Below are 23,247 nucleotides of genomic sequence, written 5' to 3'. Positions count from 1 at the left end.
ATGTCCAAGTTTAATTCAACATTACAACTTAGATACACATAACTAAATTTAAATAATATAGATTTTCATTAGAGATTATTTCAAAACTCCATGTAGAATTTCTAAGTTAGGAAAATGAAAAAAGAAAGTATGTTAAAAGTTTTCTGGTTATGAAGTAAAAAAATCAATGCAATCCAGAGTGTTGTCAATGTTGCTGCTGCTGCTGTTGCTGCTAAGTCACTTCAGTCGTGTTCGACTCTGTGCCACCCCATAGACAGCAGCTCACCAGGCTCCCCTGTCCCTGGGATTCTCCAGGCAAGAACACTGGAGTCGGTTGCCATTTCCTTCTCCAAGGCATGAAAGTGAAAAGTGAAAGTAAAGTCGTTCAGTCCTGTCTGACTCTTCGCAACCCCATGGACTGCAGCCTTCCAGGCTCCTCCGTCCATGGGATTTTCCAGGCAAGAGTACTGGAGTGGGTTGCCATTGCCTTCTCAGGATGCCTGAGAATACGTCACCTTAAACACTGAACTGGAAGCAGACAGACATGGAAATATAATCCATCCTTGTCTTCCATGATTGACTAACAAATAAGGATCAGGTGATGTAAATATCTATATTGCAGAGTACATAATTCAAAATGGTGTTTAAAAGCCTTGCCTAATTTCATGTACATGGAGAGTAAAGTTCGCTGACAAATTTATGAGATTCAACCTGTTAAACACTCCTCTGTTGAGATTTTTCTTACTCATCTCCCTTAGAACACAGTTAATCTTGAGGCTTGTCAGATGCTTTCCCCAGCTCCTAATGGACATTAAATCTGTCAGGGAGAAACGTATTAAATTTGACACAATGTTCAAACTAGCAGTCTGAGGTTCTGACCCGCAGTTGCACTGAAGGTGGCATTTTATGCTGGAAGTCCTCATGGTTGTATAATCCCCATGACCCCCAGTTAAAAAGTGGCTGAGATGACATTTACGATTTCTGCGCCCATTTAAAAACTCATCCTCTAAAACAACCAAGTGACACAAAACGCAGGGCACATGGGCAGAGACATGTGCACACTGTATTCCTCTCTCACCTCACCTTTCTGTGAGAGTGAAATAAAGGAACGTATCATTATGTGATTATACATCTCCAGGACAAGGGGGATGCTCATTATGATAGCTCCAAAGAGTCTCTTGAGAAATTAATGGAAATTGGTCTAAAAATTATCATCTAATAAACAAGGCAAAGATATGTTTGTTCTCATAGGTTGAAGCTTCTATCTAGGGGACTGAAGAGCACCAACAAACTTCTCAAGTTGAGGACAGTTCTCCTCTAATACCCTCTGTTGTCTGGTTAAGGTCATAAAAATTCCTGAACAGTAATATTTTAAATTATCAATGTTTTGTTTTTTATCCATCTTTTGCCCAAAACAGTGGCCAGATAGGAAACCCTGATCAAAGAAAAAAAGGCTTTGCTTTTTGTGAAATACATTTGATTAAGAGTTCCTAGCACTTACTAAGTGGATGTTCTATAAAAGAGACCACCCTCTATCAAAATATTGGCCACCTTATTTCCCTTTTGCCTGAGATGTCCCTACTGAGAGTAATAGAAAAGTAGGTTCTGATTATGTTGAAGAACTGGACCTGAGGATTATCTGAGTCACTGATAGAAACTTCATTTTCAGCAGGAATCAATGCTCAGGAAACACTTTAACCCTTTGTTTAATAAATAAGTTACATGCCCACCCCCAAAAGGAAGGAAATATTATAGCCTTAGCAAAGCCGGGGAAATCCTAGCTAACTTTCTACAAACCTGTGTGTATGTAGAATAAGTGGCACTTATAGTTGACTATCTTTGGTCTCTTTAGATTCTCCTCCATTTGGGTGTTCAATCTGCCTGTGTGGAAATTAATAAAGAAAAAACTCACTAAAATGCAGTCAGGTGGCTTGAAGTGGGTGTTTTCATGCGCAGACCACTGGACATCAACACAGAACCCCATAGGAAGAGATGCACCTGTATTTCTGACAGGAAGTGACATGACTTCACTATCACCAGTAGGAGGAAGAAAGGTGGTCTTTTTGGGGAGGAGGGGCTGGAAATTGCTCAGACAAGGAGAGATTTTCACATTCCGCCAACAAAAAGTCACTATCCTTTGAATTCCAGTTTACTCCAATAATTTTCCCTTTTTGCTCTACAAAAGAACTTCCCCTTCTTTGATCTACTAGACTTGCATGTTGTTCACCACAGTTGCATGTCCTGAACCGCACTCTTTTGCTGCTCCTAAAGAAACCCATTCTGCTGGCTATTTTAGTTTTTAGGTTAAAAAATAGGTGGAGTAGATCACGTTGCCCTATTTACCAGCTCTATCATACAGGACAACCTAGTTAGCCTCTCTGAGCTACAGCGATTTTGTGTATTCCTTTGTTTTATTTTTTAAGTGAAATGAGGATAAACATATTGGTTTTATAAGGTTGAGGTAAGGATTAAAAGGTGGCATACTAAATGCATACAAATGATCAATGGTCATACTTTGACTTAAAATATTGTGAAGGAGTAATTTCATGTGTCAACTTTACTGGGCAACAGGGCACCCAAATATCTGGTTAAATATTATTTCTGGGTGTGTCTGTGAGGGTTTTCTGAGATGAGATTAGCATCTGAGTTCACACACTGAGTAAAGCAGATTGTTCTTCCTAACCTGGGTGGGCCTCCTTCAATCTACTGATGGACTGAATAGAAAATAAGATTTGAATAATTTTTTTTTTCTGTCTTTACCTAGGTACACTTAAGGTGAAACATCAGTCTTTTCCTGCCCTTGAAATCAAATGGACCCCATAGATTCCCCTGGGTCTATACTTTTCAGCCTCTATAATCATGTGAAACAATTTCATATAATAAATCTATTATATATAAATATACATGTACATATATATGCATGCATATATATATATATTCTACTGGTTTTGTTTATCTGGGAATCTCTAATACAAATATCACTTGAAATGCATTTTTTAAGGTAAAAATTTCCTCTCACTTCACAGTCTTACTTTTAAATTCAAATATCCCTGAGGATATGCTATAGTAAATTATCAATTGTTCATTATAAATCATTTTAGTAGATTGCCAGATGAATGTTCAAGGACAGGGAGATGACTGGTAAGAACAGTTACTCTATTTTACAATAAACAAATTTATAAATCCAAACAACACTCTGGAGTGTCCTATGATAAATTGCTAAATGTTGCAGAATTTCCCAAGTCTCAAAATTTTCCTATTCCTTAAGGTGAAAAAAGTCCATGTGATGACTGCTACTTTATTATCATAAATTTATGTTAAAATAAAAACATCACTTTCACAATATTGCAAATCAAATATGCTTCAAAAAAATATATCTCAAGCTTATAGTACTAGTAGGAAAGAAAACTCAACATTATAAACTGAATAAAAATAAGAAATCTCAAAAACTGGTACACTAGTCATTTCCTTCTGGAAAGAAAAAGATAGAAAAAGAAAAGTAAATGGACAAACCAGACAATTGTCTTTCAGCTTTGTTTATCAAGACAATTTGAGTGTGCTAAGGTTTCCCAAATAGCTCACTAAAAAAAAAAGTAAGAACAAATAAACAAAATAATCCACCAATTATAACAGTTTCCCATACTGGAGTTTCCAAATATTTTATTTGAATGGGAAAGAGCATATTGCTAGAAGTACATGCTATGAATACATTGCTTGGTTTTGGGTGTCAGACTGAGCACTGCCTATGGTATAAATCATCTTTTACTCTTTAAACCTCAATTTCCTCATCTAGGATATGTGAATAAAAGTTATAGTAAGAACTTCATAGATTTATATGACAAGTAAATGATAAAATGCAGTTATCCAAAATTTTATGTATATGTAATCAATCAATAAATGGTAACACAATAAATAGACAATAATATAATTTAATCCCTCAAAATGTATGTTGGACACAGCTTCACAGTGGAAAGTGGTCAAAAAACCAGCATTCAGAGCAACCAGATTCTATTTTGCCATTATTATTCCAAATTAGTTAAACTGCAGCTAAGATTTGAGCAAAATTGCTCAGATACTTTAAAAAAAAAATGATTAAGCTTTTTCTGAAGTGCTGAAAGGCTATGAAAATAGAGCCAAGGGAAAAGGAATACAGCCAGAAACAAAGGCTTCTCAGGGGAGAAACTGCCAAAGTAGAAGTCCCTCGCTCAGCCAAAGAACAATTAGGGGAGAATTTTACTTTCCAGTAAGAGAAGACAGGGATTCCAGCATTCCTAAACACAAAGAGACTTCAGACCATTGGCACCTGTATCCCCAGCAGGAGAGGCAAGTGCTTCATGAATATAGAAAACACCAGACCCCACAGACAGGCAACTATAGGCTTTCATGAGCACTCATTTTGCTCATACAAGCAAAAACATATCTAGGACAAACAAAGTACATACAGTGTTACCTGGGATTAGAATTTAGGTTCAAATAAATTTGCAGAACTCCCAAAGTATGAAAAACACTCTAAAAATGCTAAATGCTTCTAACCCTTACAACTGTCATCTTGCAGAAGCTCTTTCTTTGCTATTTCATGTTTTCTTCTGACAATATAATTAATTCAATTTGCACAGTAGTGGAGAATTCCTAGATCCAAATTAGAAAAAAAGTTAATGAATCAGAATTAAAGGTAAGGGGGGTTATTTTTCTCTATATTTTTAAGTAGATAATCTCCAAACATGACCTATTTAGGAACTATACCTTCCAATACCTACGTCATAGTATAATTGCCTTCACTTGAAAGTTGGCCTGCCCTGTAACTTCCTTTTGTACAATACTACATGGCAACAGAGGTACCTTGTGACTTTCAATGCAAGTATTTTCAGCTGATGTCCTGGTTTTCTGAAATGCTTCTTCTCTATCCTCTAGGAAAGAAGTACGGATACCTTGAGATCATCATACTTTGAGGAAACCCAAGCTAATCACACAGAGATGCTGTGTATAAAGTGAAATGGGTAAATAGAAGGCAACTGTTCTACCCACTCCAAATGAGGCACCAGATATCTGAGTGAACAAGCTGTCTTGATCTTTATATCATAAGATTCTTTAGATAAATGTACCAGCTACTGCTGGAATTGACACCCTAGTATGAACTGCACTGCTGATCCAAGCCAACTTCATAGTTGATAAATTCCAATATCTTCCTAAGTTTCCTATTTAGTAAATTGAATATAATGGCAGTACCTACTCACACAGTTATTTGTAAGAGAAGTTATTATTAATAATAAATATTACCTTCAAAGGAAAGCAGAAGCACAGAGAGAAAAGCAAAATAAAAGATATGAAAGACTCTGAAACCATTTCTTTACTTAGAAGTCATAAAACAAGACAAGTTAGAATAAATTCTTCCTATGGTTGATAATATTTACTAAAAGAGCTATTTCTCATTCTCTAAATTGAAAACATCAAGAAAAATGTAAATATGAAGAAAACTCCAACAACCTTCTTCTAGGAACCTGTATACCAGAGACCATCCATTGGAGAGACAGTCCTTGTTTTGAAATTGTGTATGTATGCATATGTGTTTAAAGAAAATAGATTTTCTGAGAGAGTAAGAAATACAGAGGATTTTGGAGAGTTTGAAGTGAAATACAACATAGAATTATGAAAGTTAAGTGACTATCATAAGCCTGTATGCAACTGTGCATTTTCTTAGATCTATAAGGGGCAACACCTCAGCCCCCAGCCTTTGTCTGTTATTATCACTTCTCATTGGCTATTGGCACTTTTATAGGTAATTTCTCTCACTATTGTGTGCTTACATTGTAGCATAGTGGAAAAGTCACTAGTTTTAAAGACAGCTCTTCTCACTGTTTGGGATCTAAGATGTAATATATGGAATGACACTTTGTCACCCATTAATTTAAAGTAGCTGATAATGTTCTTGCTTAAATTTAGTAGAACACAGCAGCTACCTGCTTCAGAATACATAAGGCATTTGTAAAATTTATTGTGTTTATTAGGATATTTTTGAAAAGAAAACATGATACTGTAAAGAATTTCTCCAGAAGAGAAGTTCCAGTGATTTGGACTGCTCTCTGCAGAAAGGGTCTTCAGGCCATCTTAAGGATAAGCTACTCAGCAGAAGCAGGGAGTAAATTTGGTTAGCGTTTCACTTGACATACCTCCATATAAAAAGAAAGAAAGCATGTCTTTTCCATTGGTTGAACATGTTGTGTCATCTACAAAAGAGAATATAGGGACTTCCCTGCTGATCCAGGGATTAGGAATCTGCCTTCCAATTCAGGGGATGAAGGTTCAGTCCCTGGTTGGGGAACTAAGGTCCCACATACTTAGCAGTAAGTAAGCCCACACATGACAGTTACTGAGTTTGTGTGCCTAGAGCCATGTTCCACAACAAGAGAAGGCACCACACTGAGAAGTCCATGTACCACAACAAAGGGTAGCCCTTCCTTGCTCACCACAACTAGAGAAAGTCTGCATGCATATAGCAATGAAAACGCAGTGCAGGCAAAATTAACAAAATACTTAAAGAGAGAATGAAAGTGCATTTCTCAATATATTACCACCAAAGCCAGGGATATCTGACAAAAGTCTTTCCTGCAATCTCAATGCATAAAAATATTAAATTCACATGATACAGAAAGGCAATTAAAGTAAAGCAAAATGTTCTTTCATCCCAAGAGTGATGAGCTCCAATTTCCAAAATCACCAGTTCTCTACAATATGACACCAGTCCTACATCAAGATAGCTTAGATAAAAGAGACTGTAGGTCTTTAATGGTAACAAGGTAGACAGTAAGGTGGTTAGACTAAAGAAATGACAAACGTAGTCCCTATGCCCCCAAATATTACCCTTATGATGCTACTATGGGGTCTGCCATTTCTAATTTCAGCTGCTGATTTGCAGAATGGTCAGTGCTAAAACTCACAAGTGTTCCTTGTAAAGACTGGTTTCCTGCAGTGAAAGAGAACTTGGCAAGGAGTCAGAAGACCTAGGCACCAACCCAAGACCTGCAATGACATCACAATATATCATAAGCTTTTTGAGACTTCATGCTTTGCTCTCCTTAGAAATCTGGTATGAGATAAATGAGAAGTAATGCATGGGGAAAACAAACAAAAACACTTGGATCAGTAAATACAAGACATGGTTAGAAGAGTGCCCAAAGTTATAACAGTATATTTTGGACTTTGGCCCAAATAAGCATTAACACACAGAAGTAAATTGGTCATATTTCTTTGACATTGGCCAAGTTACTTAATCTCCCTGAGACTTAATTTCTGTATCTTTAAAGTGGAGACAATAATAGAACTTACCTTTAGTATTACTGTTAGAATTATGAGACAACCTATAGAATTGACCATCCCTTTCAGCTTACCAAAATCAGTCAATAAATATCAGGAAAATAAAAGACAACAAGTTTTCAAGAGGAGAAGAGGTCTGAGGTAGTGCAGGGTTGGGTTATTTCCTGAACATGGCAGACCTAAAGGGACTTTGGTAAAGGGGAGTTGCCCTAATGTCAGACTTTTTTTTAATTACACAAGAGTTTAATGTCCTGCTAAGCATTGTGTGAGATTTACAAGAAATATCAGAATAGCATGTGATTGATAATATGGATGTTGGATGATCTTCCATGAACATTCTGTGACCACAGAAAGTCACTTAACCTTAACTTTCTGAACCTGTTTCTTCTGTCAGGAGGAGAGAAAGACAGTATTTATAATGTTTCCCACAATGACTGTTACCAGGTGTAAGAACTTATTAATGCTAACTGTTCTTATCACTACATCTATTAATAATTTCCTGCCCTCATGGAGTTCTTATTACAGATGAATGGACAGATGAGGAGGAATGCTAATATACATGAGATGATGGGCCTAGAAGATAGGAAATAATTAAATTCCAAAATCACTTACTTATTCCTTCAATCAGTATTCACCAAACATGTACTTTATATTAGGTAGTGTGCTAGATGGAGAAGGCAATGGCAACCCACTCCAGTTCTCTTGCCTGGAAAATCCCATGGATGGAGGAGCCTGGTAGGCTGCAGTCCATGCGGTCGCTGAGTCAGACACAACTGAGTGACTTCACTTTCACTTTTCACTTGCATGCATTGGAGAAGGAAATGGCAACCCATTCCAGTGTTATTGCCTTGAGAATCCCAGGGATGGGGGAGCCTGGTGGGCTGCCGTCACAGAGTCGGACACGACTGAAGCGACGTAGCAGCAGCAGTAGCAGCTGTCTTACATTCAAGTGGTGCCTATGACTCGATAATCCTTATCATGGCTGAAACCTTGTGATTTTTCATACCTACACACACACATGAGACAACTTCATAATCTTTGATGATGATGCTTAATATGTTTTCCTCTCCTAACTTGGTACCCTTGTGAAAGCACAATGGAGGGAAAACCTCTGACACTGCAGGCAAGGATACACTGGGCTCAGAAGTGCTCCCTGATGATAGCCACTAAACTTGTCCCAGTGCTCTATGGTCAAAGCCTCCTTGGGGCACACATTAAACTTCAGGAGAGCACTGAGCTTTGTTTGATAATAAAGGGAAAGAATTAGACAAATTGTCCAAAAGAAAATTAAAAGGATTACTGATGTTAATGACTCCAGGTATGCATAGATGTAGATGCTCCTCAGTTTTTCTTCAGAGCTTTATGAGAGCTGTGAATCAGAGTCCAACCACACATACAATTCAAGTTAGCTTAATACAGTTTTCTTGCTAGCATTTCCTATAGTTTATGTTTGACTATATAATATACTTATGTAGTTTAAAAATTAGACAAATATGTACAAAAATCTTTGAAACTATACAGAGAAATGATTCATTATCTCCCTTCTTTTCTAACTCACTTTCTAACTTCCTCTTTATGGATGCTTACTTCTATTAGTTCCTTAGATGTTTCATTCTAGTTTTATCAAATGGAAGCAAATATAAGTGATTGCTACATCTTTTAGATAAAGATTACATATTGGAAGAAAAGTTATGACCAACCTAGACAGCATGTTAAAAAAGCAGAGACATCACTTTGCCAACAAAGGTCCATCTAGTCAAAGCTTTGGTTTTTCCAGTAGTCATGTATGGATATGAAAGTTGGACTATAAACAAAGCTGAGCACGGAAGAATTGATGCCTTTGAACTGTGGTGTTGGAGAAGACTCTTGAAAGTCCCTTGGACTGCAAGAAGATTCAACCAGTCAATCCTAAAGGAAATCAGTCCAATATTTGGCCACCTGGTGTGAAGAGCTGAGTCATTTAAAAAGACCCTGATGCTGGGAAAGATTGACAGTGGAAGGAGAAGGGGATGACAGAGGATGAGACTGTTGGATGGCATCACAGACTCAATGGACATGAGTTTGAGTAAACTCCAGGAATTGGTGAAGGAAAGGGAGGCCTGGCATGCTGCAGTCCATGGGGTTGCAGAGTCAGACACAACTGAGTGACTGAACTGAACTGAACTGATGATGCACATTATTCTGCATATATTTTTAGATACAAATTTTTACAGGACTTTATATTATGTTCACAGAAACTTTCATTTATTATTTATTTTCTATATAAGTAGTCCTCTATTAATGAACACTAGGTTTATTTTAATTTAACCTTATAGCCATTTTGCATAATGCTGCCATGAAACTCTCTGTATATATATCATTTCACACAGGGCATATAATCTAGAAGATGAATTCCCAAGAATGGAATTGTTAATACATAGTCAGCTGCATGCCTAATTTTGAAAAAAACAGTAATGAAAATCTGAAATAAAGTACTTTTTAGAAGTATATATCAGAGGTTGATCTGGGCTGAGTCCACTATGTAACATGTGCTAATTCAATTTCAAGGGAAATAAAATAACTTTTTCTTTCTAACATCTTTCCCCAAACCTAGGTATGGAGCTATATATATTACTTTTCTTGCCAGTTAGGGTCTCCTGTTACCAGTTAAACTACCCAGAACATCACACTTCCATGTGTCACTGAACTAAACTCAAGTCCACTTGCTGGATTCACAGCAAAGCCAGTCAACTGACAGGGTTTTGTGATGAGGGACAGTAGAGTGTTTATTAGCAGGGTAACAAGCAGGGAGTTTGGGTCTTCTGAGCACTAGTTGATGATTCTCCTTGCTTGGGCTTCCCTGGAGGCTCAGATGGTGAAGAATCTGCCTGCAATGTGGGAGACCTAGGTTCTATCCCTGGATCAGGAAGACCCCCTGGAGAAGGGAATGGCTACCCACTTCAGTATTCTTGCCTGGAGAATTCCACGGACAGAGGAGACTGGCAGGCTATAGTCCATGGAGTTGCAAAGAGTTGGACATGACTGAGTGACTAACACTTTCTCCTTTCTTGGCTCTCTCCAAATAAATACTATATTCTTCATCACAACTTGTTGTCAGGTCAGTAGATTGACTTGGCTGCAAGTCAGGTGAACAGAGCTGAGTTTGGTTTGATAATACCTGTTTACATATCTCTGAACCATCTCCACCAGTCACTGTTTGAAATTCAAGTCATTTACTAGCTACTATAATGGCTATTTCCATGGCTCCTCTCTAAAACTTCATACTTTGGGCTCCTCTACACTTAGGATTGTGATCATCTGTCTCTGGTCATTTTCTCATATTTACCTCTATTTCAAAATTTTCAAAATTTGGAAAACTGCTTTTCCTTTAAGGCCCTACTCAAATCTCAACCCCTCTATGAAGTGTCATTGAACTTGCTTTACTCTTTTCTCGCATTACTTACATAGAAGTTTATCAATTCCACTCATGTGGTCCTTACTTCTGTTTTGCATGCTTTTACATCTATGTGTTATCTTTCCCTTCAGACCACAAGGTTTGTTGGAATAGAAGCCATGTCTTATCATTTTGACTCTTTCCATCAAACTAGCAAAAACTAGGTTTCACATAATTAGTGCTAATAAATGTTTTTGGTGACTCTTGTTAGGTTCATAAAACTGTGCTTTCCCTGCTCTTTGCTCCAAGAAACTGTGATAGTAGCTCTTTTCACAGTAATTTTCTGTGACTGTGTCTGTTGGTTGCTAACTTGTTCATACTTTCTATAGCCTTCCAAAAAATTCAGTCTCCTCCAAAGCAAGACAGTTCTGTGATAATTTTTCCTTCTAGAAAGCATCTCACAGGAGAGCCTAGTGAGATTCTTTTAGTGGGTATTCTTCAGTACAGTTTAGATAACAGATAAGGAGAACACTTTGTGTCACAAGTGTCAGAAAACTGAAGTCACATTAGCTTTAGCAAAATGGGAATGCAGCTACTTCTATAAAAAGTACTTTCAGAAGTAAAATTCTGTAATAGCTTTAGGCATGATCCCTAGACTCAAAGATTATTATCAAATTCTTGATTCAGTGTTTCTCTGGCTTCTTTCCTTCTTAGAACCTTATAGTATCTTCTTTGTGAATTCAGCAGAAAGAGCGGGCTTCTCTTTCACAGTATCTCCAGAATTTGCCAACTTGGATGAAAAATCATTTTCAAACAATCACTCAGCCAGAAAGCTGAGAATATTCGTGAACCAAGTCACAGTGACACATAAGTAGAGAGAAATTCTTGAAAAGAAAATAAAGCTAATTTTACCAGAAGTGGAAAGGGATATCGCACAGTCTAAGACCAGAAATCACTACAATTCATAAATGTATTTTTCTGGGAAGCAAGTCTATGGCTATAGCTTTCATCAGATTTTTATTGTAATCCAATTTTCTTTAAAATGGGTAAGAACCTATATAAGCCAGTGGTCTGGTAAAAACTCTTAAGATAGATGGAATAACAGGAACACTGGAGTTGAAATAAAATTTCTCAGATTCTTGTCCATAACAATTCATTGAAGGGTTTCAATGTCTACATATATTAAAATTGGGATATTGATACTTCAAGTAGGCCAAGAAGCCTACTACACTCCTATTTTTAAAGATCTTTTGTAGTTTGTTTGTTTTTTTAATTCAATACCAGCCTCACTCTAGTTCTATGAGAGTAGAGATCATGCCATTCTTACTGAAGTATTTGGTCATTTCCTGGAACATTCAGTAAGTTCTTAATAAATATTTTTAAAATTCATTATAATAGACAATACATTATATGAATATAAACATAAATAAAATAAAATTATAAATTTATTTTTTTACTTTTTGTTTTAATTGGAGGACAATTGCTTTACGATGTTGTGTTGCTTTCTGCCATGCGACATCATGAGTAAGTTATAACTACACACACACACACACACACACACATCCCTTCCCTCTCAAGCCTTCCTCCCAGTTCCCCCATCTGACCCCCGTATATAATCACAGAGCACCAGGTGGGGCGCCCTATGTTTTCTTTAAGCTTCCCACTGCTGCTGCTGCTGCTGCGTCACTTCAGTTGCGTCTGACTCTGTGTGACCCCATAGACGGCAGTACACCAGGCTCCCCCATCTCTGGGATTCTCAAGGCAAGAACACTGGAGTGGAGTTTGCCATTTCCTTCACCAATGCATGAAAGTGAAAAGTGAAGGTGAAGTTGCTCAGTCATGTCTGACTCTTCACGACCCCATGGACTGCAGCCTACCAGGCTCCTCCATCCATGGGATTTTCCAGGCAAGAGTACTGGAGTGGGGTGCCATTGCCTTCTCCAACTAGCTATCTATTTTATTTATTTATTTATTCTCTCTCTCCCCTTTCAGTTCAGTTCAGTTCAGTTCATTTCAGTCACTCTCACCCTTACTTCTTTTTTTTAAAATTTATTTTTATTTTACTTTGCAATACTGTATTGGTTTTGCCATACATTGACATGAATCTGCCACAGGTGTACATGAGTTCCCAATCCTGAACCCCGCTCCCACCTCTCTCCCCATATCATCTCTCTGGATCATCCCAGTGCACCAGCCCCAAGCATCCTGTATCCTGCATCGAACCTAGACTGGCAATTCGTTTCTTACATGGTAGTATACATGTTTCAATGCCATTCTCCCAAATCATCCCACCCTCGCCCTCTCCCACAGAGTCCAAAAGTGTGTTCTATACATCTGTGTCTCTTTTGCTGTCTTGCATACAGGGTTATCATTACCATCTTTCTAAATTCCATATATATGTGTTAGTATACTGTATTGGTGTTTTTCCTTCTGGCTTACTTCACTCTGTATAATTGGCTCCAGTTTCATCCACCTCATTAGAACGGATTCAACTGTATTCTTTTTAATGGCTGAGTAATACTCCATTGTGTATATGTACCATAGCTTTCTTATCCATTCATCTGCTGATGGACATTTAGGTTGCTTCCATGTCCTGGCTATTATAAACAGTGCTGCGATGAACATTGGGGTACATGTGTCTCTTTCAATTCTGGTTTCCTCAGTGTGTATGCCCAGCAGTGGGATTGCTAGGTCATAAGGCAGTTCAATTTCCAGTTTCTTAAGGAATCGCCACACTGTTCTCCATAGTGGCTGTACTAGTTTGCATTCCCACCAACAGTGTAAGGGGGTTCCCTTTTCTTCACACCCTCTCCAGCATTTATTGCTTGTAGACTTTTGGATATACATGGCAATGTATATATGTCAACTCTTTCTTAATTAGTCCCATCCTCTTCTCTGACTGTGTCCACAAGTCCATTCTCTATTCCTCCCCTGCCAACAGGTTCATCCATATTATTTTTCTAGATTCCATATATATGCTTTAAGTACTATATTTATTTTTCTTTTTCTGACTTCTTCACTCTGTATAACAGGCTCTAGGTTCATCCACCTCACTACAGCTGACTGAAATTTGTTCTTTTTTTATCAATGAGTAATATTCCATCATATGTATATACCACAACTTTTATCCATTCATCTGTCAATGGACATCTAGCTTGATTCCATGTCTTAGCTATTGTAAATAGTGTTGCAGTGGATACTGGAGTATATGTGGCTTTTTAAATTGTGGTTTTCTCAGGGTGTATACCCAGTAGTGAGATTGCTTGGTCATATGGTATCAATTAAGAAAGAATGTGCTAGCTATCAGACAATTGCACTCATCTCCCAAGCTAGTAAGGTTATTATTAAAATCTTGCATGCTCGGCTTCAGCATTATGTGAACCAACAACTTCCAGATGTCCAAGCTGTATTTATAAAAGGAAAAGGAACCAGAGATCAAATTGCCATCATTCACGGGATCACAGAGAAAGCTAGGGAATTCCAGAAAACATCTACCTCTGTTTCATCAATTACACAAAACGCTTTGACTGTATGGATCATAATAAACTGTGGAAAGCTCTTAAAGAGATGGGAATACCAGACCATCTTACCTGTCTCCTGAGAAACTTGTATGTGGGTCAAGAAGCATTAGTTAGAACCCTATCTGGAACAAATGATTGGTTCAAAATTGAGAAAGGAGTATGACAGGGCTGTCTGCTGTCACCCTGTTTGTTTAATCTATACACTGAGTGCATCATGAAAAAAGCCAGGCTGGATGAGTTACAAGCTGGAATTAGGATAGGCAGGAGAAACATCAACAACCTCAGATATGTGGATGATACCACTCTAATGGCAGAAAATGAAGAGCAACTAAAGAGCCTTTTGATGAGGGTGAAAGGGGAGAGTGGAAGAGCTGGATTAAAGCTAAATATTAAGAAAACTAAGATCATGGAATCTGTCCCCATTACTTCATGGCAAATAGAGGGGCACAAGGTGAAGCAGTGACAGATTTCCTCTTTGTGGGCTCTAAAATCACTACAGATGATGACTGGAGCCATGATGTCAGAACACGTTTGCTTCTTGGCAGGAAAGCTATGACAATAGTGTTGAAAAGCTAGACAGAGTGTTGAAAAGCAGAGACATCACTCTGCCAACAAAGGTCCGTTTAGTCAAGGTTATGGTCTTCTCAGTGGTCATCTATGGTTGTGAGAGCTGGACGGTAAAGAAGGTGGAGCACTAAAGAATTGACGCCTTTGAACTATGGTGCTGGAGAAGACTCCTGAGAGTCCTTTGGATGCAAGGAGATCGAACCAATCAAACTTAAGGGAAATCAATGCTGAACACACTTAGGAAGGACTGATGCTGAAGATAAACTCCAGTATTTTGGTCATCTGATGCAAATAGCTGACTTATTGGAAAATTCCATGATGCTGGGAAAGATTAAGGACAGAAGAAGAGGGCGTCATGATGAGATGGCTAGGTGGCATCACCATTGCAATGAATATGAACTTTGGCAAACTTCGGGACATGGTAAGGGACAGAAAGGCCTGGTATGCTGCAGTCCATGGGGTCACAAAGGATCAGACAGGACTGTAGAACTGAAAAACAACAATGGTATTAATAGTTTTATTCCTAGCTTTTTTGAGGCATCTCCATACAATTCTCTGTAGTAACTGTATCAAGTTACATACCCACCAACAGAGCAAGAACATTCCCTTTTCTCCACAGCCTCTCCAGCATTTACCGTTTGTAGATTTTTTTGGTGATGGTCATTCTTACTGTTGAGGTGGTACCTCACTGCAGTTTTGATTTACATTTCTCTAATAATAAGCCATGTTAAGCATCTTTTCATGTGTTCATTGGCCATCTGTGTGTTTTCTTTGGAGAAGTATCAGAATTTTATTGATCTTAATTCCCTGGGGTTTAATAAATAACAAAGCATACCATGTACTGAATAGGTGATAAAAGTAGATTGGCTTTGCTGTGTGTTGGGTGAGTAGATCTGAGTTTGATTCAGTAATACCTGGTTATATATCTTTGAGGCATTTCCACTGGCCATAATTTGAAATTCAGGTCATTTACTAATGACTCTAATTATTTTCATGGATCATCTGTACAAATCCAGACTTTGTGCTAGTCTACATTCAGGCCTGTGATATTTTGTTAGAAAATCTAAATTGTGATTCTACTCTCCTGTTACTGAATGGTAGTATCTCAAATAATTAACTTTGCTGAAGCCCAATTTTCTCTTTTGGAAAATATGGACTATGATGAATGATACATAAGATGCTATTCAAACTAAAACTGGTGATTTAGATATATGGTCTACCAAAGTATCTGGCTTAATGCAATATAATTTCACCAAAATTTAAATATAAAATGATTGCTCTAAAGTTGTGGAACATGCATATGAGGTCTGACTCTTCAAACTATCCATTTCAACCTTTCACCATTTAATTTCCTTCCTTTTATTCATGCATTCAAGTTTACTGGACACTTTTTCTCTATGTGCCAATTTCAAAAGTTCTAAAATTTAATTATATCTTTCTACATCTATGCCTTGAATTAGTCACCCTTTCATTCAATAAGTCTTCCCTGATAGCTCAGCTGGTAAAGGATCCATCTGCAATTCAGGAGACCTGGGTTTGATCCCTGGGTTGGGAAGATCCCGTGAAGAAGGGAATGGCTACCCACTCCAGTATTCTGGGCTGGAGAATTCCAACGACTGGATAGTCCATGGTGATGCAAGGAGTTGGATAAGAGTGAGTGACTTTAACTTTCACTTTTATCCAATAACATTCATTTTTTGATATTATGAAAATATGGTAAACTACCACTAATTTACTGCATAGGATAATTATGAGAATTTTTAAAGTACACAGTCAATGACGCTTGATTTAAATAACAGGAAACTAATTTGCTGTGTGTATTTATCTTAATAGAGCACAGTGACATGATAGCAAAACTTACATGGGGGGGGGGGTGTATACCTCTACTGACCTTTCTTTCCTTGTTCTTTTATACTTCCATGAATGATTGATTTTATGTATTTACTTTCCCCAAAGACTCCCTTACCCTCAACCATTCATCAATGTCATCCTTGCCAAATTGACTTTTATGAAGTATAACACCTAAAAATCAGTCTCTCTTTCACCCTATATCTGTCTATATCTATCTAACTCTGTCTTTTCAAATTTGCAAATGCTGCAGTCCTCACACCAGTTTGTTCACTGATATAAGACCATTAATGTTCTTGTTCACTGGTATAAAACAATAATCAAATAAAAGGTACTTAGGCATAAATACAATAAAAGAAAATAGATGACTGTTGAACCTGATTTTTTATTACTCCAGTATGGTGTTTTTAAAATTTACCTGAAGTAAGGGAAAGGTGACAACAAGAACATAATTTCACTTACGCTTTCTATCTTAAAATTATTACCATTATACTTGTGATACTCATTTTTCTCACATACAACTCATACTCATAATCAGGGTCCATCTTGATACTGCCCATTTACCCGTATGGATACCCAACACTGTTAAAAATCATATGATAATTTATTGAATGCACCAAATACAACTCTGAAAATTCTGCTTCTCCTCTAAAAATAATAGTCATATATTCAAAAATTAAATTGCCTGACATAATAGCTTAAATGTTCAATAAAATAATTAATACTTAGTAATTAATCTTATAGACCTAGATTTAAATCTCACAGCTGCCATTTTTTGAAGATAAAACTCTGGACAAGATTCAGCCTCCTCATATGTATAAATGACATAAAAGTAATATGCTGGGAGGGATTGGGGGCAGGAGAAGAAGGGGACGACTGAGGATGAGATGGCTGGATGGCATCACTGACTCAATGGACGTGAGTCTGAGTGAACTCTGGAAGATGGTGATGGACAGGGAGGCCTGGCATGCTGCAATTCATGGGGTCGCAAAGAGTCGGACATGACTGAGTGACTGAACTGAACTGAACCTATAACCAAGTTCTCAGTATTATAAATCCCAATATGGACATTTTTGTTCATATCCTACTCTTTGTGTATGTCTGTCATCCTGTGCAAAACCAAAGTTCTTTGGCGTTTCATGGCAACCAAACAAAAAGCATAGAAAAAAATCTAACCTTATTTTTTTTCCCCATAATAAGATCTATTAACAAGATAATGCCCTGTTCTTTTTCAGTATGATGTACATACAGACTCTATATATTTCTGGGATCAGTTCTTCTCATAGTCCCATTTCACAAAGTCCCAAGTTTGCTTTACACTTAATATACTTTCATTTCTGTTAATGTTTGATGTTATTTGATATCCCTCTACTCTCTAGCAATATGTGTGAGAGTCACTCAGTTGTGTCCAACTCTTTGCGACCCCATGGACTGGGCCCTGCCAGGCTCCCCTGACCATGGAATTCTCCAGGCAAAAATACTGGAGTGGGTAGCTGTTCCCTTCTCCAGGGGATATTCCCAAATCAGGGATTGAACTCAGGTCTCTCACATTGCAGGTAGATTATTTACCATCTGAGCCACTAGGAAAGCCCAGATGCAGTCTAAAACAGCTTTTTCCATCAATTCTGATTAACTCCAGGAGTCCTGGGCAGAATAATTTTACATAATTCCTTACCCAGGCCACTGTGGAGTAGCAGGGAATAACAGATAACCCTTTCTCTATAACTACAGGAAAAAAGAAGAATATAAATTATAAAAGAAAAAATACTTCTCACTTGCTTAGGGCATGATTATCTACATATACTTAATGGAATCTGTATAAAAACTAACAAAGTTTTTGTTACAGGATGAATTATGCTTTTTCTCCCAAATTCAGATTTAAAGCCTTAACCCTCAGTACATCAAATATGACTGTATTTATAAATAGGGTCTTTAAAGAGGTGATTTAGGTAAAAAACGTGGGTCTTTAGGATATACTGTAATCAATCTGACTAGTGTTCAAATAAAAAGAGGGGATTTGGATGCACAAAGAAACACTAAAGGTCTAGGTCCACAGAAAGAAAGTGGCACATACAAGCTATTGAGAGAGATATCATTAAGACTTGAAACCTACCTAACCCATGTCTTGGAGTTCTAGCTTTCAGAACTATGAGAAAATAAATTTACATTTGTTAATCCACTCAGTCTCTAGTACTTTCTTTGTTGTAGTTCTAGCTGACTAACACAGCTATGAGATGATTTTAGCAAGATTTTAGCATACAAGACCAATATATAAAAAAAGTTGTATTCTATATCTAAGTAACAATCAGCAATTAAAATTAATACTATGTACATTAGCTTCAAAAATGTGAAGTAAAGGCAGAGACAGCCACAGAGCAAAGAGGAACCCTTGCCTCACAGTCAGCACAGGCTCTAGACATTACAAACGCCAATCACTCCCTCTAAGAAAAGGATAATAGTCAGCATGATTGGAGAAAAGGTGTGGCAGGGGTCCAATCATAACCAACGCTAGCACCAGAAACACTGGACACACAGTTTACTCAGGGAGGATCCCACTTTAAAACACTCATTTAAGACCAAAGCAGATAATTCTTTCTTCTAAATGCATGGAGACAGAGAAATTCAAGTAAAACAAACAAACAAAGAAACAAACAAAAAGCAAAGGAAGTACTCTCAATTAATAAAATAAGAGAAATATGCTAAAATAAAAATATAATGAAACAGACCTCATCCAGTATACTAGACCTCAAATTCAAAAGGAGGTAAGAAAAATGCCAGAGAAATTAAGAAAGACTATCAGTAAAAACAAAGATCCCTGTAACAAAGAACTAGAAACTATGAAGATGAAATGATCAAAAACAGACAACTTCATTGCCAAGATAAAAACCAATCTAGAAACAATCAATAGCAGACAAAATAATGCAGAAAAATAAATAAGTGACCTGGAAGGCAGAATAATCAGAAAAGAGTAAAACAAATAAAAACAACATGAGATCTATGGAATAATATAAAGTGTGCCAACCTACACATTATTAGGGGTGCCAGAGGAGAAGAGAGAGAGAGAAGATTTAAAATTCAGTTGAAGAAACTATGGCTGAAAACTTCCCAAGCCTAAAGAAGGAATAAGCCATCCATTTACAAGACACACAGAAAGGGTCTCAAACAAGATGAACCCAAACAGACTCACACAAAGGCGTATCATAATTAAAATGGCAAATTTAAAAATAAAGAGAGGATCCTAAACATAGCAAGAAAAAAACAAATAATTGGTCACAAGTGAACCCCCATAAGGGTATTAGCTGGCTTTTCTGTAGAACATAAGAAAGTGACATAATTTATTCAAAGTCCTGGAAGGGAAGCATTTAGAATAGAAGAAGAAACTAAGAATTTCTCACACAAGCAAAAACTAAAATAATTAAGCAATACTAAAACTATAGTAAAAGAAATATTGAAGAATGTTATCTAAATAGAAAAGGAAGAATCTCTAGAAAAGAAAAAATCATAATTGGAAAGGAAAATATATAAAAGAATTGAAGATCATGTAAATAAGTCAGTATAAAGATTAACAAACAAAAAGAATATACAAGTATTGTACCTACAATTAACAATAGAAAAACAAACATGAAAACATAAAATAAGACATCAAAATCACAAAATGTGGGGAATATAGTATAGAATGTAGGTATTTAAGAATGTCTTTAAACTTGTATGACTATCAGTTTAAAGAAACTAGATACAGGTATGGATTAGCATGATTGAACTCAATAGTAATGACAACTTAAAAACACACAGTATATTCATGAAAAACAAAAAGAAAGGTAATAAGGCATACAACAACAAAAAGATCAAACCACAAAAGGAAAACAAAAAATAAATGAATAGAGAATCACAGAAACAATAGGAAAAGAAGGATTAAAATGTCTATAAGTACTTACCTAGAAATAATTACTTTAAATATCAATATGCAGTAAATGCTCTGATCATAAGACAGAGTGGAAGATTGGACAAGAGAAACAAGAACCTGCAATGTGCTGCCTACAAGAAATTCACTTCAGGGCAAATGATACACTCAGACTGACGGTGAGGGTATGGAAAAATATCTTTTATGTAAATGGAAATGATAAGAAAGCAAGACAGCAATACTATATCAGAAAAACAAACCTTAAAACAAAGGACATAAATAGAGACAAAGCTTACTCCCAAACTGAGGAACAAGACAAGGATGCCCACTCTCACCACTTCTATTCAACATAATGTTGCAAGTGCTAGCCACAGCAATCAGACAAGAAAAAGAAATAAAAAGTATCCAAATTGGAAGGGAAGTGGTTAAACTGTCACTATCTGCAGTTGTCATAATACTCTATATAGAGATCCCTAAAGACTCCAAACAAAAACTATTAGAACCAATAAATGAATTTAGCAAGGAAGCAGGATACAAGATTAATATACAGAAAACTGTTGCATTTCTTTACACTAATAATGATATAACTTTATCATTTAAAAAATTCTATTTAACAACACATCAAAAAATATCTAGGAATAAATTTATCCAAGGGGGTAAAAGATCTGTATGCTGAGAACTGTAAAATATTGATAAAAGAAATCAGTGATGATTCTAAGAAATGGAAAGATATACCACACTCTTAGATTGGAAGCATATTGTTAAAATGGTCATACCACCCAAAGCAGTCTATGGATTTAAGGCAATCCCTATCAAAATATCCATGTTATTTTTCACAGAACTAAAATAATATGACTGGTTAGCTCAGTTGGTTAGAATACAGTGCTAATGACACCAAGATCATTAGTTCAATGCCTGTATGGGCCAGAGAAATTTTTTTGGCAGAAGAAAAGACAACCCACTCCAGTATTCTTGCCTAAAAAAAATCCCACAGACAGAGGAGTCTGGTGGGATACTGTCCATGAGTTGCAAAGAGTCAGACATGATGTACTAACCAAACAAAATAAATAATCCTAAAATTTATATGGAATTACAAAAGACCCAAAACTATCATAGCAATCCTGATGAAAAAGAACAAAGCTGGAAACAGAACCCTCCTAGATTCAGACAACATTACACAACTACCGTAGTCAAATAGCATGATATCAGCATGGAAACAGACATACATTTCAGTGGAAGAGAATGGAGTGCCTAAAAATAAACCCATGCAACTCTGGTTGATTGATCTATGAGAAAGGAAACAAGAACATACAATTTAAAAAATGTAGTCTCTTCAACAAATGGTTCTGGGAAAGCTGGACAGCTATATATTTTTCAATGAAATTGGAACACTCCAGTCACACTATATATAAAAATAAACTCAGAATGGTTTTAAGACTTAAATATGATGTGACACCATAAAACTCCTAGAAGAGAACATAGGCAAAACATTATTGGACATAGATCATAGCAATATTTTCTTAGATCAGCTTCCCAAGGCAAAAGAAAACCAAAGATGAACAAATGGGACCTAATCATAGTGAAAACTTCTTGCACAGAAAAGGAAACCATAAAAAAAAAAAAACAGAAAAACAACCCACAGAATAAAATAAAAATATTTGCAAACAATGCACCCGAAAAGGAGTTAATATTAAATTATATAAACACGCCATACAACTCAGTATCAGAAAAAACAACCTAATTAAAATTAGGCAGATGCTTTCCCAAAGAAGACATGCAGATAGACAATAGACACATGAAAAGATGCTCAATATTCTTAATCATTAAAGAAATGCAAATCAAAACCACAATGAGAAATCTCACACTGGTCAGAATGGCTAATATCAAAAATCTATAAATAATAAATGCTGGAGTGGTTATAGAGAAATACAGATGCTGAAAGAACTACCAACAGTGCAATTACACAAGTATAGTACAATGAACCTATATATGTAGAAAAAGTATTCTTTGACCTTTAGAATTCTCATTGATAGATTTTGTGGCACACAGAAAGAGAATAAAATAAAAATGTTCTCCAAAAGATTTATAGATGCCATAATCCAACTTATTTCAATATAGCCTAAAAAATTTAAAAACCATTCATGATAATCAAAGGAAAATTCAGCATCCTTTAATTTTGTTTTGACTACAAGTAGCTCAACTTAAAAGCAAGCTAGAATGTTACTATTCCAGCCCACAGTAAGAAGGAAGAAGTCTTGCCTGAACCTAAAAAGAAATGAGAAGACTGAAGGGCTGACTCTTGCTGATAGCTAGCATTCAGTAATGTAAGTCCAATGGTATGGCAACAAGAAGAGTTTCAGATATGTTCCAGTATTCACATAGACCTATTTCAGAAATTTCAAGAGGAAGGTCTTTCTCTAAAGGAGATGCATGGAATAACTGTGGCTCTGGGTCATTAGTTCATTTGCTACAATAAGCTTGATTATGGCTGATGATATAGGGGAGGAAATTCATCTTTGCAGGAGAAGTCGATAGCAAGATCAGGGTAGACAGAATGTCAAGGGCCTTGAGAGAGTTAACTTAGGCAGATTGATAAGGAGTCCAAGCCCAAGGCCTGTTTAAGGAGGAGGTGAACATTCTTTCTTTTTCACATTCTTTTGCCTTAGCCACGGAGGCCTCGTAGGCAGCAAGTATCCCTTGCTCAAGGACATGACTTTTACTTTTTGAGCTATGTTATGGGAGAAGTT

Source organism: Oryx dammah, unplaced genomic scaffold (assembly GCF_014754425.2).
Source record: "Oryx dammah isolate SB20612 unplaced genomic scaffold, SCBI_Odam_1.1 HiC_scaffold_14, whole genome shotgun sequence".
In the NCBI taxonomy this organism is placed as follows: domain Eukaryota; kingdom Metazoa; phylum Chordata; class Mammalia; order Artiodactyla; family Bovidae; genus Oryx; species Oryx dammah.
Note: the sequence above shows the minus strand (reverse complement) of the source record.